Raw genomic sequence first — 8,835 nt, 5'->3', positions numbered from 1 at the left:
TACAAATGAGTTATTTCTCCTTTTTCATTGCACAGCAAAATCAAACAATTTACACACTTGAGATTAGACTACCCCTCAATATTAGTCATTGTTGTTTTCATATACAGTATCTTTCTCCTTCACATGAAGAGTGAGCCATAATTCAGATATGGCAGGGCTGTGCACAGACCTTTCAGGGGACAGGTGCTCAAAATGAAAAAGCCCAGGTGTTAATCAACTGTTCTGCTGCTGTGACAGTACTGTTGATATTTTAAACTAGGTAGCTAGCTACACACACTCGACAGGTGACCGCATGTCTCAAGCCATGCATGTTTGAATACTGGGCACCCGCAATCTCCTACAGGGCAGACTGGGAAACAGGCACAACCGGGCGCACTCGAGCTCTGTACAGGGCAGATCAACAGGGGCAACTAACAGACTGGGTGGGGCAGGGCGAACATGATGACATCACGGCGACTTGCGAACAGTGGGTTCTGAACAACAACGTTAAAAAATCTATACGCAACATTTTTTTTGTGTGGTGGAAATATACCACTAACCAAAAGGGCACTTTGGAGAGTGGAAGGCCTAAGGGGCATGTGCTCTGCACAGGTAGAGCCCTATCTGTGCACATGCCTGTCTGCCTGAGATATGGTATGGTAATTTAGTCGACATGCCTTTCCACTTTGCTAGACTATTTTTCAATAATTAATTGTATATTAACGTCTGGGTTATTTTTGTCAAAATAACTTTTCTCTAGGAACTAAGCCACATTTATATATACTGTAGCATTCCTATGGGGGAAAATTGTACAGAGTTGCATGACACAGTATTCAAGATATGGAGTTTCAAGACTGTTATATCTTGGCTAGAGTTTGTCATAAGACTTTCTGAACATACTGTTGGGTTCTGGGAATATGAAATGTTACTTATTAATTGCACTGATGGAGTGATAAGGTTGAGGGTCTAAAACAGAAGTCAAGGGTTATAGGAGGAAGGTATATAGTGTGTGCTAACTAAGCTTGGAATGTGTTGAGTGTAGGGAAGCGAGTACATGTGGCAGGCATTGATAAGGGGAGACGGGTGGCGATCTTAGAAACGAACAAATGTCACTGGGGGAGAGAGGGTCATGTATAACGTTTACATTATGTCAGGATATGTTATTGTTAGCCGCCAGGGATCATCTGGGAGGAGAAGAGACACAGTCTGGTATCAATAACCATGACAGGCTTGAGTTGGGGAGGAGTGAGCACTTTGGGGTAGAGGTCAGGACAGATGAAGTGAGGAAGAACAGATATCACTAAGCTTCTGTCTAGCAGCAGGGATGCATTGGCTGTTCAGTTGTGGAGGAGGAGACTCAGCCTAGGAGAAAGGGTTAAATATCAGTGCTTGTGTGAAATGTTTTTTTTTGTGTCTGAATTACAGCTGTAACGACCCTTTGGGAAGAATTCAACTTTGTTAACCTTCTCTAGTGTCTGTGAGTTATTTACTCGGAAAAATAAGAACCTAACAATACCCTACAAAGTATACAGCTAACTGCCAAAATAATGGAAACATCTGAGTAAATCAGGGATGCAAAGTATATTGAAAGCAGGTGCTTCCACACAGTTTGGGTCCTGAGTTAATTAAGCAATTTACATCCCATCATGCTTAGGTTCATGTACTGTATAAAATGATGGGCAGGCCATTCTTTTGGCTACCATGGCTATGTCCCCATAGGATGACAATGCCCCCATCCAGAGGGCACGACTGGTCACTGAATAGTTTGATGAGCATGAAAACGATGTAAACCATATGCCTTGGCCGTCTCAGTCACCACATGTGAAGTGAACACTTATGGGAGATTTTGGAGCGGTGGCTGAGACAGTGTTTTCCACCACCATCAACAACCAAATGATGCCATTCCTCATGGAAGAACGGTGTCCCAATAAAGTTCCAGACACTTGTAGAATCTATGCAAAGGTGCATTGAAGCTGTTTTGGCTCGTGGTGCCCCTGCTTGCTTTATTTTGTCAGTTACTTGTAGTTCAGGTTGGTGCATGATTGGATACGCAAACCTTTTAAAGATACTATACACATTGTTTTGCTAATAGAGTACTCTGTAGTCTCACTGGTGAAATCTCTGTTGATCGATTTACAGTACCAGTCAAAAGTTTGGACACACCTAGAGTACTCATTTTTTTACAGACCTACTCATTTGAGTTACTATTTTCTACATTGTAGAATAATAGTGAAGTCATCAAAACTATGAAATAACACACCTGGAATCATGTAGTAACCAAAAAAAGGGTTAAACAAATCAAAATATATTTTATATTTGAGATTCTTCAAAGTAGCCACCCTTTGCCCTGATGACAGCTTTGCACACAATGTAGAAAATAGTCAAATTAAATAAAAACCCTTGAATGAGTAGGTGTGTCCAAACTTTTGACTGGTACTGTATATCTCTGGCTGACTCTTGTGTACTATGTATTTGCATTTTTGGTTGGTCACAAATAGCCTATCTGTCAATACCCTAATCAAAAGGTGTTGGGATCATCAAACATGTATCATTAAATAATATTGCTTACTGTCAAAGTATATGTGCTGTACCTGTAAGCTACAAACAGTAGGCAAACTTTTTTCAAAACTATATTTGTCTTTATGATCTGGGCTTAACCCAAAACATCAAATGAATATTCAACACATAAAAATGTCCTCTCGGGTGCTACAGGAACAGCTTTCTCTTGTAGTTCTCTGCCCTCTTCCTTTCAAGAATGAACCCTTGTGCCACTGCATATAGTGCACTCAGAAAATATTCAGACTCCTTAACTTTTTACACATTTTGTTACGTTACAGCCTTATTCTAAAATTGATTAAATTGTCCCCCCCCTCATTAATTTACACACAATATCCCATAACGACAAAGCAAAAACAGTTTGTAGCAATGTTTGCTAATTTATATTTTTAAACAACAAAATAAAAATCAAATTTACATAAGTATTCAGACCCTTTACTCAGCACTTTGTTGAAGCACCTTTGGCAGCGATTACAGCCTTGAGGCTTCTTGGGTATGACGCTACAAGCTTGGCACACCTGTATTTGGGGAGTTTCTCCCATTCTTCTCTGCAGATCCTCTCAAGCTCTATCAGGTTGGATGGGGAGCGTCACTGTATAGCTATTTTCAGGTCTCTCCAGAGATTTTAGATTGGGTTGAAGTCTGGCTCTGGCTGAGCCACTCAAGGACATTCAGAGACTTGTACCGAAGCCACTCCTGCATTGAGTTGGCTGTGTGCTTAGGGTCTGTGTACTTTGCTCCGTTCATCTTTGCCTCGATCCTGACTAGTCTCCCAGTCCCTGCTGCTGAAAAGTATCCCCACAGCATGATGATGCCACCACCATGCTTCACAATAGAGATGGTATTGGCCAGGTGATGAGCAGTGTCAGGTTTCCTCCAGGCCAAATAGTTCAATCTTGGTTTCATCAGACTAGAGAATCTTTTTTTCTCATGGTCTGAGAGTATGTTAGATACCTTTTGGCTGTCATGTGCATTTTACTGAGGAGTAGCTTCCGTCTGGCCACTCTACCATAAAGGCCTGACTGGTGGAGTGCTGCAGAGTTGGTTGTCCTTCAGGAAGTTTCTCCCATCTTTACAGAGGAACTCTGGAGCCCTGTCAGAGTGACCATTGGGTTCTTGGTCAACTCTCTGACCAAGGCTTTTCTCCCCCAATTGCTCAGTTTCCCCCAATTGCTCAGCTCTAGGAAGTGTCTTGGTTGTTCCAAACTTCTTCCATTTAAGAAGGATGGAGGCCACTGTGTTCTAGGGGATCTTCAATGCTGAGGAATGTTTTTGCTACCCTTCCCCAGATCTGTGCCTCGACACAATCCCTTCGACCTCACGCCTTGGTTTTTTCTCTGACATGCACTGTCAACTGTGGGACCTTATATAGACATGTGTGTGCCTTTCCAAATCACGTCCAATCAATTGAATTTATCAAGTTGAAGAAACATCTCAAGGATGATCAATGGAAACAAGGTGCACCTGAACTCAATTTCAAGTCTATAGCAAAGTGTCTGAATGCTTACAGTTGAAGTCGGAAGTTTTCATGCACTTAGGTTGGAGTCATTAAAACTTGTTTTTCAACCACTACAAATTTCTTGTTAACAAACTATAGTTTTGGCAAGTTAGTTAGGACATCTACTTTGTGCATTACACAAGTCATTTTTCCAACTATTGTTAACAGACAGATTATTTCACCTATGATTCACTGTATCACAATTCCAGTGGGTCAGAAGTTTACAAACACTAAGTTGACTGTGCCTTTAAACAGCTTTGAAAATTCCAGAAAATGATGTCATGGCTTTAGAAGCTTCTGATAGGCTAATTGACATAATTTGAGTCAATTGGAGGTGTACCTGTGGATGTATTTCAAGTCCTACCTTCAAACTCAGTGCCTCTTTGCTTGACATCATGGGAAAATCAAAAGAAATCAGCCAAGACCTCATCATTGTGAGCAATTTCTAAACGCCTGAAGGTACCACCTTCATCTATACAAACAATAGTATGCCAGTATAAACACCATAGGACCACACAGCTATCATACCGCTCAGGAAGGAGACTTATTTTGTCTCCTAGAGATGAACGTACTTTGGGGTGAAAAGTGCAAATCAATCCCAGAACAACAGCAAAGGACCTTGTGAAGATGCTGGAGGAAACAGGTACAAAAGTATCTACATCCACAGTAAAACGAGTCCTATATCGACATAACCTGAAAGGCCGCTCAGCTTGGAAGAAGCCACTGCTCCAAAACCCCCATAAAAAAGCCGGAAAACAGTTTGCAAATGCACATGGGGACAAAGATTGTACTTTTTGGAGAAATGTCCTCTGGTGGTCTGATGAAACAAAAATAGGACTGTTCGGCCATAATGACCATTGTTTCATTTGGAGGAAAATGGAGGAGGCTTGCCAGCAGAAACGCACCATCCTAACCGTGAAGCACGGTGGTGCCAGCATCATGTTGTGGGGGTCCTTTGCTGCAGGAGGGACTGGTGCACTTCACAAAATAGATGGAAATTTGAGGACGGAAAAATATGTGGATATATTGAAGCAACATCCCAAGACATCAGTCAGGAAGTGAAAGCTTGGTCGCAAATGGGTCTTCCAAATGGACAATGACCCCACGCATACTTCCAAAGTTGTGGCAAAATGGCTTAAGGACAACAAAGTCAAGGTATTGGAGTGGCCATCACAAAGCTCTGACCTCAATCACATAGAAAATTTGTGGACAGAACTGAAAAAGTGTGTGCGGAGCAAGGAGGCCTACAAACCTGATTACATTACACCAGCTCTGTCAGGAGGAATGGGCAAAAATGTTCCCAAATTATTGTGGGAAGCTTGTGGAAAGCTACCCGAAACGTTTGACCCAAGTTAAACAATTTAAAGGCAATGCTTCCAAATACTAATTGAGTGTATGAAAACTTCTGACACACTGGGAATGTGATGAAATAAATACATTCTGAAATAAATCATTCTCTTTACTATTATTCTGAGATTTTATGTTTTTTAAATAAAGTGGTGATCCTAACTGACCTAAGACAGGGGATTTTTACTCTGATTAAATGTCAGGTATTGTGAAAAACTGAGTTTAAATGTATTTGGCTAAGGTGTATGTAAACGTCCGACTTCAACTGTATGTAAATAAGGTATTTCTGTTTTTTTATTTTTAATACATTTGCAAAAACTTTTGCTTTGTCATTCTGAGGTATTGTGTGTGTACATTTTCTTTATTTGATTCATTTTAGGATAACGTAACGTAACCAAATTTGGAAAAAGTAAAGGGGTCTGAATACTTTCCGAATGCACTGTACACACTGACTTCAGAAAGTATTCACACCCCTTGACTTGTTTCACATTTTGTTGTGATAAAGAATGAATTTCAAATATATTAAATTGAATAATTTGTCAGTGGCCTACACACAATAGCCCATAATGTCAAAGAGGAGTTGTTTTCCGACATTTTTACAAATCATACAAAATAAAAAGGTTACATTTCTTCATTCAATATGCATTCAACCCCTTTTTTTAATGGCAAGCCTAAATAAGTTCAGGAGTGAAAATGTGCTTAGCAAGTCACAAAATAAGTTACATGGGCTCACTCTGTGTGCAATAATAGGGTTTAAAATTATTTTTGAATTACTGCCTCATCTCCGTACCCCATCTGTACCTCATCTGTAAGGTCCCTCAGTCGAGCAGTGAATTTATTTCAAACACAGATTCAACCACAAAGACCAGAGAGGTTTTCCAAAGTCTCGCAAACAAAAAAAGCAGACATTGAATATCCCTTTAAGCATGGTGAGATTATTAATTACACTTTGGATGGTGTATCGATACACTCAGTCACTGCAAAGATACAAGCATTCTTCCCGGAGTGGAAGGAATCTGCTCAGAGATTTCACAAATGGTGACTTTAAAATGGAATGGAGCTCAGTGACCTGTATTCATGGATACCAAGGGAAACTAGGCTTCACCAAAAATGTTACCAATAAAAGAAGATAAATTATAAAATAATTTCTCTTTCATCTCTCTCTGTGTTTCCATAATATTCTGTCATTTGTCAAGGGGCTGAATCTCACCTGAGAAATCACCAGAGCGAGCGAACAGTGCCCCCCATCTGTCTCAGTATGTATAGCTGTTGTTATGATTGCTGTCTGAACCAAAGCGTATAACATTTTGGTGCTGTAGCATTTGATTGATTGATGCCAGCAATCATTTGGCCTTTATTTGCCAAGCTGAGCTCAACTGTGGGTTGTCCCGGTGCAACAAAACATCCCCCAAGGGAGTGCAGTTTTTATTTGGCTTCAGACCAATCAGATCACTTCCTAAGGAAAATGTCATTTTCAGAAAAACATGTCTGTTTCTGGTCTGCTTGTGTTGATGTCCTTCAGTAGCTAGCCTGCTAAACCAGCCCTTTTCTAAGCCATGGATGGAGATGGGGATTTGGACTTGTGGTTTTGACTTCATTCTGTTTACAGGCCAATGATTTACTGCAATTCTAATCTAACCATAAATCCATATTTAGTACCACTGGCCTGAGATGCTTAAATTTCAATATGTAGTCTAGATGTAGCCCGGTAGGCTCCCGCTAACTAGCTAGCTAACTTATCTGGTTCTGTGGTTCATTGTTGTCCATGCGAGGAAGTTAGGCTAGCAAGCATTTTAGCTAGGTAGCCTATGACAACAAAAACTAAAAGTGTACTGTATAACAGAGCAATAGACCGTTTTGCCAACATGAAAGAGAGGAGGATGACACTGGTGTACAACTAGTCTACAAGTAGGGTGAGTCAACATTCTTTGTTTTACTTGCTTGTGTACGCACACGCACGCACACACACACACACACACACACACACACACACACACACACACACACACACACACACACACACACACACACCATGGACAGCCACATGATATTTAGTAACGTTAATTGTACACAATTGTGTTGGTATCTTTGTTTGTTTTCAGTGTATTAAACTAAGCATATACAGCCTTGTTGATTTGATGATGTTTAAGTTGAAATGGTGCTGGAATAGCGGAGGCCGTGCTCCTGTTGTCTTTGTGCTGACTTGTGGCTAACGCCGTGGTTCTAAATCAGTAGTTGTTTAGTAAACTGACGGGGAAAAAACTTGCTTGACCATGCTGCAGATTATATAACTGTTGGTCACATGCAATGTTTGCTTTGTGGACTTCACCAGACAGACATTGCTCTCCGGATTTGTGATGAACAAATGTATGTGTAGTTGAATTTGTTCTGCCACTGTGTGACTGTTATCTTTTTGTGGTCACAGCTTTATTGTATATCGCGGCGGGGTATGAACGAATGGGTTATAGTGCAAACAACACCCTTATCACAACATAGGTTGCAAAATGGCTTTTTTTACTGGCTTGGCTTCCTCAGTGATTTTACCCACGCACCGCTACTGGTGGAGGTAAGCACAGGTACAATCCTAGAGGAAACCTGGTTCAGTCAGCTGTACACCAGACACTGGGAGGTGAATTCACCTTTCAGCAGGACAATGACCGAAAACACAAGGCCGAATCTACACTGCAGTTGCTTACCAAAAAAGACAGTGAATGTTCCTGAGTGGCCAAGTTACAGTTTTGACTTAAGTCTGCTTGAAAATCTATGGCGCGACTTGAAAATGGTTGTCTTGCAATGATCAACAACCAATTTGACAGAGCTTGAAGAATTTTGAAAAGAATAAAGGGCAAATATTGTACAATCCAGGTGTGGAAAGCTCTTAGAGATGTACCCAGAAGACTCACAGCTGTAATCACTGCCAAAGGTGAATCTAACATGTATTGACTCAGGGGTGTAAGTACTTAGGTAAATTAGATCATTCTATATTTAATTTTCAATACATTTGCAAACATTTATAAATCTGTTTTTACTTTGTCATTATGGGTTATTGTGTGTAGATGGGTGAGAGAAAAAATATACCGTACCAGTCAAAAGTTTGGACACACCTACTCATTCAAGGGTTTTTCTTTATTTGTACTATTTTCTACATTGTTGAGTAATAGTGAAGACATCAAAACTATGAAATAACACATATGGTATCATGTACAGTAGTAACCAAAAAAGTGTTAAACAAATTAAAAAATATATGTATATTTTAGATTCTTCAAAGTAGCCACCCTTTGCCATGATGACAGCTTTGCACACTCTTGGAATTCTCTCACCTCTTCACCTGGAGTGCTTTTCCAACACTCTTGAAGGATTTCCCTACATATGCTGAGCACTTGTTGGCTGCTTTTCCTTCACTCTGCAGTCCAACTCATCCCAAACCATCTCATTTGGGTTGAGGTCGGGTGATT

The sequence above is a fragment of the Oncorhynchus nerka genome, linkage group LG10 (assembly GCF_034236695.1).
Source record: "Oncorhynchus nerka isolate Pitt River linkage group LG10, Oner_Uvic_2.0, whole genome shotgun sequence".
In the NCBI taxonomy this organism is placed as follows: Eukaryota; Metazoa; Chordata; class Actinopteri; order Salmoniformes; family Salmonidae; genus Oncorhynchus; species Oncorhynchus nerka.
This window is presented reverse-complemented; position numbering follows the sequence as displayed.